The sequence below is a fragment of the Rhincodon typus genome, chromosome 1, assembly GCF_021869965.1.
Source record: "Rhincodon typus isolate 14 chromosome 1, sRhiTyp1.1, whole genome shotgun sequence".
Lineage (NCBI taxonomy): Eukaryota > Metazoa > Chordata > Chondrichthyes > Orectolobiformes > Rhincodontidae > Rhincodon > Rhincodon typus.
The window spans coordinates 33,109,459-33,127,597 of NC_063332.1; the positions used below are offsets into that span (position 1 = coordinate 33,109,459).

The window sequence follows — 18,139 nt, forward strand, 5'->3', positions numbered from 1 at the left end:
CATCAGAAGGGTCTGATGAAGGGTCTAGGCCCGAAACGTCAGCCTTTCTGCTCCTATGATGCTGCTTGGCCTGCTGTGTTCATCCAGCCCTGCACCTTGTTGTCTCGGATTCTCCAGCATCTGCAGTTCCTACTATCTCTGATACAATGAATCTTACTTGGTTGCCAGGATATTGAGATCTCTGCATCATCTCACGAGCGGTCATGGTCATTAAAGGGGTGAGGAGACAAGTGTCAGGCACTGTACCACCTGTTCAGGCCTACTCTACCCTATTGTGGGCTGTTTTCTCCTGGAATGAGACAGAGGGAGCGATTGTGAAGGAAGTGAGTGGCACAGCTGTTGTGTTGATGCAGGTGAGGGAAAGGTGGTGAGGTGCCGTGAGTAGGTGAATAGGATGTGCAGAGGGCATGCCAGGCTTATTAGTCTGGGGGTCTTGGGATGTGTCAGGATGGTTGATGAAACATGCCACCTGTAAAGGCGATGGCCTAGTGGTATTATCGCTAGACCATTAATCCAGAGACCCAGATAATGTTCTGTGGACCCAGGTTCGAATCCCATCACGGCAGATGGTGAAATTTGAGTTCAATACAAAAAAATTTGGCATTAAAAATCTACTGATGACCATGAAATCGTTATTGATTGTCGGAAAAACACACCTGGTTTACAAACGTCCTTCAGGGAAGGAACTCTGCCATCCTCACTGGGTCTGGCCTACATGTGACCCCAGACACACAACAATGTGGTTGACTCTCAGTTGCCCTCTGAAATGGCCTAGCAAGCCACTCTGTTGTATCAATCACTACAAAGTCTCAAAGAAATGAAACCTGATGGATCACCTGACATCGATCTAGGCACCGGAAAAGACAACAGCTGAAACAGCCCTGTCGACCCTGCAAAGTCCTCCTCACTAACATCTCGGGTCTATTGCCAAAATTGGGAGAGCTGTCTTACGGACTAGACAAGCAACAGCCTGACATAGTCGTACTAACGGAATCATACTTTACAGACAATGTCCCTGACACCACCATCACTATCCCTGGATATGTTCTGTCCCACCGGCAGTGCAGACCCAGCAGAGGGCGGCACAGTGGTATACAGCTGGGATGGTATTGCCCTGGGAGTCCTCAACATTGACTCCAGACCCCATGCAGTCTCATGGCTTCAGGTTAGACGTGGGCAAGGAAACCTCCTGCTGATTACCACGTACTCTCAGACCCTCAGCTGATGAATCAGTACTCCTCCATGTTGAACAACACTTAGAGGAAGCACTGAGGATGGCAAAGGGCACAAAATGTACTCTGGGTGGGGGATTTCAATGTCTTGGCAGCAGTACAGCAGATCGAGTCGGTCGGGTCCTAAAGGACATTGCTGCTAGACTGGGTCTGCGGCAGGCGGTGAGGGAATAGCATACTTGAGCTCATCCTTAGCAATTTGTCATGGACAGATGCATCTGACCATGACAGTATCAGTGAGAGTAACACCGCACAGTCCTTGTGGAGACCAAGTCCCACCTTCACATTGAAAATAATCTCCATCATGTTGTGTGGCACTGTCACCGTGCTAAATGGGACAGACTTCGCACAGATCTAGCAACTCAAGACTGGCATCCTGAGGCACTGTGGGCCATCAACAGCAGCAGAATTGTATGCCAGCATAATCTGTAACCTAATGGCCCAGCATATCCCACACTCAACCATTACCATCAAGCCAGGGGATCAACCCTGGTTCAATGAAGAGTGCAGGAGGGCATGCCAGGAGCAACACCAGGCATACCTGAAAATGAGGTATCAACCTGATAAAACCACCAAACAGGACTACTTGCACGCCAAACAGCAAAAGCAGCAAGTCATAGACAGAGCTAAGCAATCCCACAACCAATGGATCAGATCTAAGCCCTGCTGTCCTGCCCTATCCAGTTGTGAATGGTGGTGGACAATTAAACAACTCACTGGAGGAGGAGGCTCCACAAATATCCCCATCCTCAATGATGGAAGAGCCCAGCACATCAGTGCAAAGGATAAGGCTGAAGCATTCGCAGCAATCTTCAGCCAGACATGCCGAGTGGACGATCCATCTCGGCCTCCTCCAGTGGTCCCCAGCATTACAGTTACCAGTCTTCAGCCAATTTGATTCACTCCACGTGATATCAAGAAACGGTTGGAGATATTGGATACTGCAAAGGCTACAGGCCCTGACAACATTCTGGCAATAGTACTGAAGACTTGTGTTTCAGAACTTGCCACTCCCCTCGCCAAGCTCTTGCAGTCCAGTCACAACACTGGCATCTACCTGGCAATGTGGAAAATAGCCCAAGTATGTCCTGTACACAAAAAGCAGGACAAATCCAACCCGGCTAATTACCACCCCATCAGTCTCCGCTCGATCATCAGTAAAGTGACGGAAGGTGTCATCAAACAGCACCTGCTCAGAAATAACCTGCTCAGTGATGCCCAGTTTGGGTTCCGCCAGGGCCACTCAGCTCCCGACCTCATTACAGCCTTGGTTCAAACATGGTTCAAAACTGAATTCCAGAGGTGTGGTGAGAGTGACAGCCCTTGATATCAAGGCTGCATTCGACCGAGTGTGGCATTAAGGAGCCCTGGCAAAACTGGAATCAATGGGTATCGGAGGCAAAAGCTCCAGTGGTTGGAGTCCTATCTGACACATAAGAAGATGGTCGTGGTTGTGGGAGGTCAATCATCTCAGCTGCAGGACATCTCTGCAGGAGTTCCTCGGGGTAGTGTCTTTGGCCCAACCATCTTCAGCTGCTTCATCAATGACCTTCCCTCCATCATAAGGTCAGAAGTGGAGATATTCACCGATGATTGCACAATGTTCAGCACCATTTGCGGCTCCTCAAATACTGAAGCAGTCCATGCCCAAATGCAACAAGATCTGGACAATATCCAGGCTTGGGCTGACAAGTGGCAAGTGACATTCGCGCCACACAAACGCCAGGCTATGACCATCACCAATAAGTGACAATCTAACCACCGCCCCTTAATATTCAATGGCGTTAGCATCACTGAATCCCCTACTATCAACATCCTGGGAGTTATCATTAGCAAGAAACTCAACTGGACTCACCACATAAACACAGTGGCTATAAGAGCAGGCCAGAAGCTGGGAATACTGCGGCGAGTAACTCACTTCCTGACTCTTCAAAGCCTGTCCATCATCTACAAGGCACAGGTCAGGAGTGTGATGGAATACTCCCCACTTGCCTGGATGAGTGCAGCCCTAACAACATGCAAGAAGTTTGACACAATCGATGACAAAGCAGCCCGCTTGATTGGCACTAAATCCACAAGCATCCACTCCCTCCACCACCGATGCTCAGTAGCAGCAGTGTGTACTATCTACAGGATGCACTGCAGAAATTCACCAAAGATTCTCAGACAGCACCTTTCAAAACACAACCACTTCCATCTAGAAGGACAAAGGCAGCAGATATATGGGAACACCACCACCTGCAAGTTCCCCTCCAAGCCACTCACCATCCTGACTTGGAAATATATTGCCGTTCCTTCACTGTCGCTGGGTCCAAATCCTGGAATTCCCTCCCTATTAGCATTGTGGGTCAGCCCACAGTAGGTGGACTGCAGCAGTTGAAGAAAGCTGCTCACCACCTCCTTCTCAAGGGCAACTAGGGATGGGCAAGAAATGCTGGCCAGCCAGTGATGCCCACATCCTGCAAATGAATAATAATAAACAAATAAGTCTGGTGAACCATGAGCTTTGTTGACAGGTGAGTAGCAGAGTTAAAGAGAGCATGAGGTAGCTTACTCCAGGGGAGAGCAGCAGGTGATTATTCTGCTTGCTGCAGTACTGGGCATTCCTCTGAAATGTAAACATCACACTGACCCAGGTGGCAACGTCAGACTAGACTGGCAGGTTCTGGTATTCTGGATCCCTCTTGCAATCCTAAGGAAAGAGGATGACCCTCTTCTTCACCATGTCATCCAGCAGAACTTCCTGATCCCTGCCAATGAAGTGGGGTACCTCTCTGAGAAGTCCTTTGGAATTGCTCAGCAGCACACTCTGAATGGCAGCTCCTGGCTTGCAATTATTGACCTGGTACATCTGGTATTTAATGTGGTCATGGGGGCAAGAGTCCCGGAATGTTTTGGTAGCGCCAAGTCCTTCTGTCGCTGGTGAGGGAGGGAGAAGCACCATAGGGGCTTGATGCATACATTATGAGATGAGCAGCAGAGAATCGCGTGAGTAAACTTGCTGGAGCTCATGGACATACACTGTAGGGGCATATAGGAGCAGGAGTAGGCCATTCAGCCCTGAGCCTGTTCTGTGATTCAATGAGATCACGGCTGATCTGTGACCTAACTCCATAACTTTTGCCCATACCCCTTAACACTTTTGCTTAACAAGAATGTATCTATGTCAGATTTAAAATTTACAACTGATCCAGCATCCATTGCCTTTTGAAAGAGCGAGTTCCAAACATCTACCACCCTCTGTGTGTAGAAGTGCTTCCTAACATTTCTCCTTAGCAGTCTGACCCTAATTTTTAGACAATGCCCCTAGTTCCAGAATCTTCAAACAGTGGAAATAATTTGTCTTCATCTACCCTGTCTTGAAACCCTCTATGAAAATGACACCTAGCCAATTTTGGGTAAAATGCAGCCCACAGTCAAAACCCTTGTTGTCAAGTGAGTGTATTTCTATGTTTTCTGCAACATCATTTAGCTTTATATATCTGTGTTGTTTGCTGTTCTGAATCTGTCCTCATTTCTCTGCTCCAATGTCAATCTTGATGTTTTCAGTCATCTTATACTCCATCTTGTGATGTTTCTGCTTCTTTACACAGTATTTCAAATGTGTCTGCTCTGAGCATCCCTTTGGCCACCTCTTTTATACACACTTTCTCCCTCTTTGGTGTCTGTTTCATGAAATTTTTTGACAAAGTCTATTTGCGTTAGAAATACTATATCAATACATGGTTGTGGTGGTGATTATGACGTTGCTGAAGAACTGACAAAGACCACTCATTAATTCCAAAAAATGCTCAGATATCTGCAGCCAACTTGTCTTCTTTAACAAGGTTGGTGTGGAGTCAGCAGGGAAAGGTTGGTATGGTTACTCACTGTTCATCTCACAACATGATACTTGCCAAACAAGGACAAAAAAAATCATTCCCAGCAATAAAATTTCTTCTGACAAATTTAATCTGAGTCGTCACTGGTATTCAGAGTCCAAGCAGCTCCCTTCTGTTATCTGTGTACAAAATGATTCATAAAATTCAATGAAAAAAAAAGTGAATTTGAGTCTTCTGGGCAAATAAAGCTGCGGAGACCCTGAATAATATTAAACTAATGAAGAATTGTCCCGTTAACAGTCATTTATCACTTTGAGAGCGTAGGACTTGAAAGTCATCTGCAGGGCATGTAACTTGCAGCTAATTTTATGAAGCACAGAAGTGCAGTATAGTTCAACGAACAGCAACTTTTGTCACTTTAATTGCCTGATTTGGTTCCATCATAGTCACATACTGCAATTAAATATTCTTCCATTAATAAGGAGCAACTCCATAACCAGAAAGTAGATGTGTGGACTTAGGGTTGATCAAAGCTTCACCTTAAAACTGCAAAGAAAATTGGATGGTTGCTAAGACCCAGAAAAAACTTTCATTGAAATTATGGTGCAAGGCTGACTCGTCGATAATTGTGCAATATTCAGCACCATTTGTTACTCCTCAGATACTGAAGCAACAAGACAGTATCCAGGCTTGGTCTGATAAGTGGTTAGTGACATTCACATCACATTAGTGCAGGCAATGAATGTCTTCAACAAGAGAGAATCTAACTGTTGCATCTTCATGTTCAATGGCATTACTATCATTGAATTCCCACAATCAACATCCTCAGGGTTACCAATTACTTTTATTCATTCATGGGATGAGGGCATTGCTGGCTAGGCAGCATTTATTGCCCATCCCTAATTGCCCAGAGGGCAGTTAAGAGCCAACCACATTGTTGTGGGTCTGCAGTCACATGTAGGCCAGGCCAGGTAAGGATGGCAGTTTCCTTCCCTAAGGGACATTAGTGAACCAAAGGGGTTTTTCTGACAATTGACAATGGATTCTTAATTCCGGATATTTATTGAATTCAAATTCCATCATCTGCCATGGTCGAATTCAAACTCACATTATTGCCGTATTGTTCAGCACAGACACAAAGTCAGGAAGCCTGTTATGGTTGTCTGCAGTTGTCAGTCAACAGCTGGCAGATGGCCTTCAGTCAGGGGGTCCTGGCATAGTAAGTCAAGGGCAATGGCCTAGTGGTATTATCACTGGACTGTTAATCCTGAGACCCAGATAACATTCTGGTGACCCAGGTTCAAATCCAACCATGACAAATGATGGAATTTGAATTCAATAAATATCCAGAATTAAGAATTCATTGTCAATTGTCAGAAAAACCCCCCTGGTTCAATAATGTGGCAGTTTTCCTTCAGGACTAAGGGAGGCAGTTTTTAAGGAAGATGAACTATAGATGACACAGCTGTTACTCTGGGTGCAAGTGGGGTTAAGAGAGGAGGTGTCCCAATTGAGTGAATAGGCAGCACAAAGGGCATGTACTGTTAGTAAGGTGGAGGAGAGGGGATGGTGAAAGTGAGTAAGCGTAGATGTTGCAGGCAATAATGAGAGTGGTAGAGCTTGAGCCTTGGTGGGAAGTGAGTACAGTAGCAGAGATGGAGTGTAAGGTAACAGCAAGGAGATGGTACCACTTATTTTGTCTGGGTTGAGAAAGTCATTGACCTTCACCTTATACTACTGTGCAATTCTCCAGATAGGTGAGCCCATACTGACCTGCATGGCAATCTCAGAGGTGGTTGGTATGGTGTGGTTTGGTGGACTCCTTTGGCTTTACTGTGGGAAGAGGACATCCCTCTTCCACATTACTCCCATCCTCTAGCACCTGGAGCTGTCATTTCATAAATCAAGGCGCCACATTAGAGGCAAATGTCAGAAACCATGAACAGTAGCTCAGGACTGACAGCACTTGTCTGGGTGCACAACAGGATTTTAAAGATGGCTCCAGTGTCAGGGATCCCAGTCCCTCCTGGGATACCCCAGCAGTGATGAGTTATTGCTTCTAAGGCAAGTGACAGAATGTGACTAGGATTAGACAAGATGGGTGCTAAGGGGAGGGATAGGTAGTTAATAAGGCGGGTTTGGTAAGATGCAGCAAGGAAACTCACAAGGCCTCATGGAGACAAACCCCTCATGAAATTTATCAGAACTATCACTTAGCCAAAACATGGTAGGATTCAGCCCATTGGCTGTTAATTGTGATTTAGGATATTCTGAGGTGATGAAAGGCCCCAGATAGATGGAAAATATTTGAGAGACTAACAATTTTGTAAAAATATCTAAATGATTAATCCCCCTCCTGGGAGCACATTGATCCCATTACCCTTCTGTTGGCAAAACCAAATATGGGCAGTTTCAAAGCAGATTGGCTTGGGTTACAGATTCAATATTTGTGTTGATTCGCTGATTTCTTGACCCCTCACTATCTGAATCTTTAAGGCTAATACAAATAGCTTTTAACATTCAAATTAGTCAATAGATTGTATCATATTAAAATGTGCCATTTCAAAAATTTTCTCTGAGAGAATAAGTAAAAAATTGGGTTAATTGGCTATTAGAGAATGTGCAGTGGCTAATGATCTGAATATAAGTGTGAGGATAGCTGAAAAAATAATTACATCATACTGCCTACAGATCTTGCTTTGAGTTTTCAATATTCTACCTGTAAAATGCAGCTATTTGGAAATGAGATAACAAGGTGTTGAGCTGGATGAACACAGCAGGCCAAGCAGCATCAGAGGAGCAGGAAGGCTAGAGTAAGTTCCCTGACCAGGAATGGAACCCAGGCCACAGCGGTGAGAGTGCAGACTCCTAACCACTAGACCACCAGGGAAAGAGTTTGCCCACCACCCTCTGAAAACAATAGCAATTTAGAAGTCATCAATTAGCTTGGAATCCTATAGCCGATAACTACATCTATTTTCACAACTCCACAAAAAAACTTAAGAGCATTTGCTCATTACATCGTATGTAAATTCTCTGCCATGACATATTGTGTTTTATGGAATTGTGCGCATGCATGAGCACACAAGCGCAGAGGCCTGCAGTTGTAGGTGTCAGCAAACACTGCCAAAAACAAAACAGGAAACAGTAAGACAAAACAGAATGGGTGCAGAGATTATGATCAGTATTGGAGCTGTCTTGATTAATAGTTCACTGTTTCAATGAGGAACATGGAGGAAAAAGGTCCACGTGTCTTAGGAAATGATGAAATCATGTATACACATGACAAAGTGCACCATAAATCAGGTCCTCTTGCACGTTACAATGGCTTAGGTCTGCAGGAGAACCAAAGTCAATGTTTGAAGTGTGCGATCTCCATGTTAGAGATATAAGCCAATACAGATGAATGGCTTTGAAGCAGAAGAGAAACAGGACATTTGGCAGGACAGAAGTCCACATACAGGGAAAGAAATAGAATAATAGAGGTGGTGAAAGCAGATACAATAGCAACATTTAAAAGGCATCTTGACAGATACATGAATAGGCAGGGAGTAGAGGGATACGGACTGCCTGGAAGCAATAGGTTTTTAGTTTAGAAAAGGTGTCGTGTTGGCATAGGCTTGATGGGCTGAAGGGCCTGTTCCTGTACTGTACTTTTTTTTGTTCTGATCTGTAAGTTTTTTAAGTGGAAAATAGAAGATAGTTTAATGGCAAAGTGAAAAGCAACAGGAGTTATAATATGAAATATTAAAGCATTAAAGGCAACAATGTAATATAGAGTGTGAAATGATGAGGGATACACAGTAAAAATAAAGGAGGAAAAATACTGCAATAGCTGCCTTGAGTCCCTCAGGTTTCTTAAAGGAAAATGAGAACTTTGCAGTTTGACAACATTCATTTTCCAACAATTTGCTGGTTTATGTACAATCTTTACCTCCTAAGCATTGCTGACCTGCTGTTGAGATTTTAACACTATGCCCAACACTGGAGTGCATAACCTTAATTTGTATAATCTAACTTATTTACCCCCTTAAGTGGTCAGTCAATGAAATGCTGGTGGTAGATTGGTATCCGATGAAACATTTCTGCCAACAGATGCCTTCGGAGAATTTAGGAGCAGATTAGGAAAACAGTGTTTGACAATAAATTTTTTAAAAGAACATTGTGTCTTATAAAAGGATGGATTATGTTCAGCAATTAAAAAATAAACAGTACTTGGCAGGTAAGTAGATTCAAAATGAATTCATATAATTTTGTGCTAAAATTGCAGACCATTAATCCTGGAAATATTTTCAGTTTTGCCATTTATCTTGCTAGCTATTTCGTTGTTTCTCTAAGTCTGAAAAGTTCAGTTGACAATTTTAGTAGATCTTCTTCTGATATTCCTCAGGCATCTATTTTAATGCTTATTATAACTAACAGTTAGGAAAATTCATCAAGCATTTGTCCAGCAACAAAGCCAAAAATAAAATTTCAGTTACAACTGCAGAAGGAAAATAACTATCACTGATTTAAGAACCCGCTTTTGTTCTGGAGCTTAATATCTTAGTTTGTTTCTAGCCTTAGGAAAAAAATATGGTAAAGCTTTGCTTTCTTTAATTTCACATATTGTTTTCACCATTATATACTTCAGAATTGCTGTCAGTTTCAGTTCACAGACAATTTATAAAGCTATTAAAATACTGACAAATACTAACCTAAGATTGGAATATAAAACAAAGGGAGGAATCTTATAGATGTCTGAATGACAGTAGGCTATGGCAAGACTTGTGGCAGAATTGTGTCAGAAGTTCAGTGATGCCTAGTGTGATGTGTGCCCATGTACAAATGCACACACACAAAAAAAAATTGGTCCGAGGTGAGTTTCTCAAATTGCTGCTGGAAACCACACCTCCCGTCTGTGCAAAGGCAGATACTGCTCACTGCACAGTCAGAGGTGGAGCTCTCACTGACATTTCTCTTACCTCCAGAGCTACAGAAGAAAAGCCAACATTTCCTGGGCACAATCAGTAAGTCCTTCTCTTAAATATCCTTCAAAATGTTGATGCTTCTGATCAGATGTTCTTGTTTTTGCACTGGTGCTTAATTGGACTGTTAAAAGTGAACCTGCCTGGTTAAGTATTGTTTCCATAAATCCAACATTTACACTTCAGTGGTTCAGTGAGTGGTTGATCAGGATCTGCGAATTCAGGAGAGCTTTCACTTCTTTAAACAGGATTCATTCTCAGCTGTGTGATTTTTTTTTGTCATCTCCACTACCAATTTCATACCCAAAGCAGCCTGAAGTGATAATCTTCCTGAAGTAGGAGAAAACTGCAATTTATTTTTCAAGCATTTTTCAGGATTTGAATACCTGACTTCTGACAAGTTTTAACTTGCATTTAACTTACTCGATGCAAACATACAGAATTCAGTCAGAACCAGGCTGTCCTGTAACTGCAGCATGTACAGATTGAACTCAGTGAAAGAAAGTAATATTCCTGGAAGAGGAATTTGTGTATCAGTTTTGGATTTGCCTTTTTTTGTTTTCAGTGCACCTACAGCTTTCCTACGTTGTAGATTTTTATTCTCCACAATTCTATTTACTTTACCTGGCTTTTGTCTGGTTTTCAGCATTGTTTGTATCGGTGTTTGCTGCCTTAAGTTACCATGTTGAAATTCAGGAAGCTTGCCCTCTGCAGGAGGAACAGCTTTAAATCCTAGTAAGAGTGTTGATATGTTTGCAAGACATGCAAACGAGTCTATTTAAATCCCATATTGTATGTTGGCGTGCAAAATGAAAGGGAAAAAATCTGCATGTGCTAAAAATCTGAAATGAAAGCAGGAAATAGAGACGTGGAAAATCGGAGCAAGGGTAGGCCATTCAGCCCTCCAAGCCTGCTCCACTATTTGTTATGATCAAAATTCACTCCATAACTTTACTTCAAATCCTTTGATCCCGTTAACCCCAAGTCCTTCTTGAAATCACACAGTTCTTCAGCTGTTTGGCCTCCACTACTTCCAATGGTAGCTAATTCCACAGGCTCACCACTCTCTGCGTGAAGATATTTCTCCTCATCACAGTCCTAAATTGTTTATCTCGTATCCTTAAACTTTGATCCCTGGTACTTAACTCTCCTGCCATTGGAAACGTCCTTCCTGCATCTACCTTGTCTAGTCCTGTTAACATTTCATAGGTTTCTATGAGAGCCACCTCTTCTGCATCAGCCCCTGCCCTCATTCTTCTGAACTCCAGCGAATATAATCCTAACCGATTCAACCTCTCCTTATTGTTAATCCTAAATCCTAGGAATCAGTGTGGTAATCCTTTGCTGTGCTCCCTCTCCAGCAAGACCATCCTTCCTTAGATAAGGAGACTAAAACTGCAAACAATATTAAAGTATAAATGCAGCAAGACATTCCTGTTCCTGTACTCCAATCCCCTTGCTACAAAGGCCAATATACTATTTGCCTTCTTTACTGCTTGCTGCACCGGTATATCTACCTTCAGTAACTGGTGAACAAAAATCATAAAATACATAACAGAGCATAGCACTGTAGATTATTGGTCTGTTAGTGGTATATTTTCAAGCCTTGAAATGGGGTCACAATCGGAAAACACTGCTCTACAACTCTGTTGTTCACAGCAGATGTGTTTGTAATGTGGCCAAACAGATTGATTATCAATTTAATTAATTCCTGAGATTCTGGCATAATTTATTGTCCATCCCCAGTTTGAGAATGTGGCTGTGGACCTTCTTCAACAATTTCTATACAGTGTTAATCACTGTTTGATGAATTAAATGACTCCTGGACTATTTCAGGGGACACTTAGGAGACAACAACATTGACAGGACTATGGATTTATACACTAGCCAGATCAAGTAAGGATGACAGGTTTCTTTCATGGAACAGAACTTAGTCAGTCAGGTCTCAAATGGTAATCTTGACAGCTTCATGATCAATTTTACTGACTCCAACTCTTTGTTTTGAAGCCAAATTCAAATTCTTAAAGTATACTGTAAAATTAGTACTAACTTTCTCTGATTTTAGCCGGTTTCCAGATTACTTGCCCAGTAATATAACCACAACACTACCATACTCCCTTTAAAATTAAGTATGTTAATACTTGCTGATGCTGGCGGATCTCCTTACATTATTTTTATATTTTATAAATGCATACCTTTTGGGACATAAACTGACATTTTAAAAGTTGAAGTGGCTTTTAAGATATTTGATTATGTGCCAAAACAAATTTGAAATTAGATTTCCTCTTAAGGCTAAAACTTTATTCCACATTTCAGGCCTTACAGAATGGATTAGTTAATGCTAAGAAGTTTCTGTAATTGTACTATTCTAGAGAAGTTGTCTAGTTTTGCCAATGGAGAATTATGCCTTAGTCACAGATATATCTGACTGCTACCAATGATAATTGTTGGGACCATTTTCACATTATCTGAAGAATTGATCTGGGACTCGAGACTTTCCTGCATCTAGCAACAACATTTATTAAAGAAAATACCGCAGATGCTGAAATACAAACAGAAAATGCTGGGAAAACTGAGCAGGTCTGGGAGCATCTGTGGGAAGAGAAACAGAGTTAACATTTCAAGTTCAATGTGACTTTTTTAGAAGTGGGTTCCAAAGAATATTCTTGTCTCTGTTTCCATTGATGGCTTTTTTTCCCTAGACCAGCTGCTGTGACTTGAGGGACGTCACTCAGTACCAAGCATGGCTGACCAGGAGATTCTCCCACTGTTACACCGTTTTGTTTTACCACATTGCAAATACATCTGCTTTGATTAATAAGAGCTGTAGAGCTGTGCTTCCCAAACCTTTTCCCATTTCGAGACTTGAAAATTGTCACAACCTGACAATGAGATCTGTGACAGCAGGTTATGGTGGAGGGCTAGTCTGTTAGAATGGGCAGGCAGCTGTAAGAGCTTAGATCAGATCTTCACGGTGTGGCCTTAGAGCTAGCAGACCTGAAATTTCAGCTTGTGATCGCGTTAGGGTCCGAACCTCACTTTGGGAAGCCTTCCTGTCATGGGACTTGAACCCAGAGCATCTACCTACTGCACCACAAAATGTTCTTTATTCTGAGAGCATGTTGTGTTATAGTGTGCTGCCAACTTAGCATAGTATTACCATAGCTGATTATTCAATCTGGAGAATTGTGTTTTCTTTGGGCAGTCTGTATGGAATAGCAAGTTGTCAGGTTCTGAGAATTTTTTTGTAATTCTCAATGCTAAGTGATATGAGTGTGTATGTGTTGAAAGGAATGGAATATTTTCTTGAGTTATGTTGTGCCAAGCTGAGCTTTACTCAATTCGACATTCCCTTTATCGATGCAAACAATGCACTTGCACTCTTCAGAGGAGCCCCCAATATTTTTGTCTGCCAAAGATCTCCCTTCACCTTTTAAATGAAGTGAAACAATGTTTTATAGACTTACAGTTTTTGTTGTGACAAGTCCCTTTGAGAACAATATTGACAAACACGTTGATTGTTTTGTTATCTTTAACCTTTGAGGCTACGTGGTCCACTGAATGTTCACCATATCTCCTAGCTTTCATCGTTTTGACACATTGTTTATAAAGTTAATGCTTTTTGAAACAACTATAAAAAACCTACTTCATTGTAGTGTCTGCTGCCTGTCACACTGACACAACTTGGTACTGATCCAGGTTTACAAACTGACAGTGCACCGGGAGAGGACAGAGCTTTTTGAAAGCACTAGATAGAGATTAGCAGGCAACGGTGAAAGTTGCCAACACTCCTTCTGTCATCCCCCAGCAGAGACCCAGCTTTCACTTTAATTGAGCAGGAACATATCCCTGCTTGCTACTTTGAGCTGTACATACAAATAAATTTGACAGCATTGTCAATACTTCCAAGCGTTTTGGAAGTGCTTGATTCTCAAACAGAAAAGATTGAAACTTCAGATATTTAAGGCAAAATAGTTCTTTGTGAGTGATCTGATAATGAAATTTCTCATTAGTCATGTTGTGGTATTACATTATGGATATATAATAATGTCATTACAATAATCCAAGCCCTACTGTAATGCTGAACAGCCATGTGTTTGTCAATTACATATCTAGAGAAGTGGTTATGATCGCCCTGAAAAAGCTTTTGTTTTTAAATAATAAAATTCTAATGCAATCTGCATCAGTAATGTTATCTTCTGGTAATGATGCATAAAATATAATTTGCTTGAAAGGAAAGCCATGAACCTTTAGCATATTTCCACCATTTTAACTCAGAATAATTCATGAATCATTGTATGTACTTCTGCACCATAAAGCCTTTTGACCTATGCTCCACTACAATGAGACTATTAATGCTTAAATATTTACATAGTCACTGTATTTTTGAGTTTACATAAGTTTTTTAGACTTGGTTTATAAAAATTATTCTTGGGACATGGGCATTGCACGTTAGGCCAACACATGTCGGCCATCCGTAAAGTGTTTGGGAAAGCACTGCATTCTTGAATTGTTACAGCCCATGTAATAGAGACGTTTTCTGTGATTTTCAAGGTGTTCCAGGATTTTGACCTGCTAAACAGTGAAGATCTGCAATATAGTTCCAAGTCAGTGTATGGCTTAGAGGAGAACTTGCTTGAAAATCAAAAGTAACATCTCTCTTAATTTCAATTGTTAATAGATTGTACCATGGATTTTGGAGCAAGAGATGTGTGTGGGGGTTGGTTGCAACTCCTTTATAATTCTGAGAGCAAAGCCAAGTGGTAGATGGAGTCAAATGAAATTTTGTATTCAAAGCGAAAGGAAGATGTTTCAGAGCCAGTTACGAGAGACTAAGTGGCCATTATTGAGTGTACATTAACAAAAAATGTAAAGGGATAAGATTTTTTTGACCATTACACCTGTTAAATGGTTGAAGATGATAACATCTTGCATTTTATAGGTTCTTTTTATTCATTCGTGAGGTATGGGCATCATTGACTAGACCACCATTTATCACCCATCCCAAACTGGCCAGGAAAATATGTTGGTGAGCCACTTTCTTGAATTGCTCAACTCTTTGGGATGTAGTGCCACCCACAGTGCTGTTTGATTTGATTTGATTTGATTTATTATTGTCACATGTACCTAGTACAATGATAAGTTTTGGTTTGTATGCTAACAGACAGATCATACCATACAAATTGCATAAGGGTAATAGAACAGAGTGAGGAATGTAATGTTATAGATGCAGAAAAGGTGCACAAAGAGCGAGGTTGACATTAAATTTGAAATTTGAAAGGTCCTTTCAGAAAAGGTCCATTCATAACAGTAGGGAAGAAGCAGCTCTTGAATCTGTTGGTCTATGTCTTTCTAAGCTTTTGTATCTTCTGCCCGACGAAAGAGGTTGAAAGAGATTCCAAGATTTTGAGCCAGCTGCAGTGAAGGAATGGCAACGTAATTCTAGATCAGGATGGTATTTGGCTTGGAGGGGAGCTTGAGGGTGGTGGTAATCCCATGCATCTTTTGCTTTTGCACTCCGAGATGATAGAGGTTGTGGGTTTGGAAAGCACTGCTGAAGGAGGCTTGGTGAGTTACTGAAAATGGCACGTACTGCTGTTGGTGTCAGTGTCGGTGATGAAACAAATGAATATTAATTGCGATGACTGGCTGCCAATCAAGGGACATAATCAAATGAAAGTTTTGAAGTTTCATTAAGCAATTGAATGGATCAAAGTGAGAAATAAGAGCTTGGAAAGTTGAAACTAATGTAAGGAAATTCTTGAATGAAATAATGACAGGTAGGTGCAGGAATGAGTATGCATGCAGTGGAACAATCTTGTGATGTTCATGGTGAGGCAGGTTACAATGACAGAAAACCACATAATCATAGCATTCCAGCAGAGAAAATCAATTCCCTTATATACAGCTCCATGGACAAGGATAAGGTCTGGCTAGTTCATACCTTGAATAATAAATGCTTGCCTTGCCAGCAACGCCCACACCTGAAGCATGAATTAAAAAATGTTAAACATTCTGCAAGCTGACTGTTGACATTCCCGTTCAGCTAGAATTTCAGTACACACAATTTGCTCCTTCAAATGATTATTTGTTGTAAGGGTCATTTATAACAAAGACTTTAATATTAAACCATCACACAGCAGGTGAGATGAGGTTAAGGTGTAGGTTAAAACATTGAAATATACCTCTCTCAATATGATGCAAGTGTGACTGCCTGAATTTTCAAGATGGCAGGTGGTATAGTCTGTGACTGCCCTATTTTAGTGAGATGGAGCCGATTATTAACATATTTAAGCCAGCGCATCTGAAAGTCTGTTGTAAATTAATGCATGTACCGCATTGATTCCTCAGATTCAGGAGGCCAGGCAGTAAAAGTGAGGCAAGAGCATTCCTCTCCAAAAGAAATTATGCAGCACTCCTTGCAGGCTTGGAGGAGTAGGAATACTCACCCCAGTCAATCAACCAAACTGCCAGGTCACTATATCGCTGAACATGAGCTCCGTCTAACCGTTGTCCAAGCTAGCCACTGCTCTTTCAGTATGAAAGCTACAAATTGAGAAATGTGAAATTGAGTTGAGTTGAATTTGGTTGCATTCCATCCCTTTCATGAAGTGCAATTTCAAAGAGATGATGAAAAGTAGGAAAGCTAAATAAAGGGACAGGGAGGTTTAAAAAGTGTACTGGAAAGCTTGCACGGAGTCAATTGAAGCCATGAGCACCAATGATTGAGTATTTAAAATTGGGGATGTTAATGAGATCAGAAATATATCAGCACACATACCCTGAACAAGCAGTGGGAGTTTGCAGAGATAGGGATGGTGAAACCATGAAGGGATTTAAAAGGATGTAAATCTTAAAATCAAGATGTTGCTTGATTGAAAGCCAATGTAGGTTACAGGAATGGTGGATGAATGGGTTTTGGTGCATTAGTATTGGAGAGTTTTAGCCAGGTTCAGGTTTACAGAAGGTAGAATATGGGAGAGAAGACAAAGGTACAGTAGAGTAGTCATATTGAAAGGTAATGAGGAGTATCAGCAGTCGCGGCGAGGTTAGAGTGGAAATAGATAACCTTAGAGATTGCACATATCTGTGCTCCAGGCAATCCCTGAACTTAAACACCATATCTCTTCTATTGTGTGAACTCAGATGTTTAAATAATATGAATCACCAACTTGTGTTATATTTTGGGATTTTATAACTTGTGTTTAAGACAGTCCTCAGCTATATAACCTGTAACTTACTAGTGTTTGTTATGACCTCCATAGAAACCAATATATTTCGAACAGAAATTCAAACTCCCAGTTAACAATTGGGAGGAAAAAACATCATGTTTTCACATTTTGAAACTTTTACTATAACAAATGTCTAAAAAATGCTTTGCCTAAACAATATATTTTTGTAGACAACTTGTACATTAAACTGTAGAAAGGAGATTCTCCATTTAAAATTGTAGAAAATCAAAAGTACTACGGGTATATGTTATGCTGTCACTCGAGTGGGCACTTCATGCTGTAGGAAACAGTAAAAGAATGATTCTCAACTCCTGATGGCACTGCTCCTCAGCTGGATAATTTCTAATTGCAATAATTGCCTTTTGCTGCGAGTGTAACACTAGAGATTCCTTCTGCACAAACTCAGTTTTCAATCTGAGGGTGAGCACTCACCCACATTCCATGTGGCGAATGATAGAATTGGCCCTTTCTTAGCTCAGGTCTGACAGCTTCTAACTTTTGTTGTATACTGGGCAGGTGGCTGAAGACTTCACCAGACAGAACTGCAAACTGCTTTCTAGATGTGATACTCATAGGTTTATAGGAAATCTGTAACCTAATCTCCAACGTAGTTTCTTTTACATTCATTCCCATGTCAACAGGAAATACATTTATTTTGCATCTAAGTAAAATATAATGAGTTATTTTTGATCCGGGCTCCTTTTTGAACTTAGAAGTAAATGGAGTGTTTATAGGAACACTGTTTAGCACTTGATATCTATAACACCTTTGGGGAACTTTGGGAGCATTGGAGTCTACTTATGTCATATTCAGAGACTGTGATAGTTGGCACCAGGCAGAAATACCTCACACCTTCCTCTCAGTAAAATAATCTGAGTCTTTCTTGA

General features: G+C 41.3%; 1 protein-coding gene across 4 annotated transcripts in view; it reads left to right on the forward strand.

Annotated features, from left to right (window-relative positions):
• rab27b (RAB27B, member RAS oncogene family) overlaps positions 1-18,139 on the forward strand; it is a 109,799-nt gene that overhangs the window by 60,115 nt on the left and 31,545 nt on the right. Inside the window, exon 1 of one of the 4 annotated variants that reach the window (XM_048597531.1) lies at positions 9,950-10,062. The exons of 2 other annotated variants lie outside the window; for them this stretch is intronic. The gene's annotated coding sequence lies outside the window, so the exon portion shown is untranslated. Of the gene's footprint in view, positions 1-9,949; positions 10,063-18,139 lie in introns of those variants that run through there. One more of the 4 variants, XM_048597534.1, reaches the window with a different exon arrangement.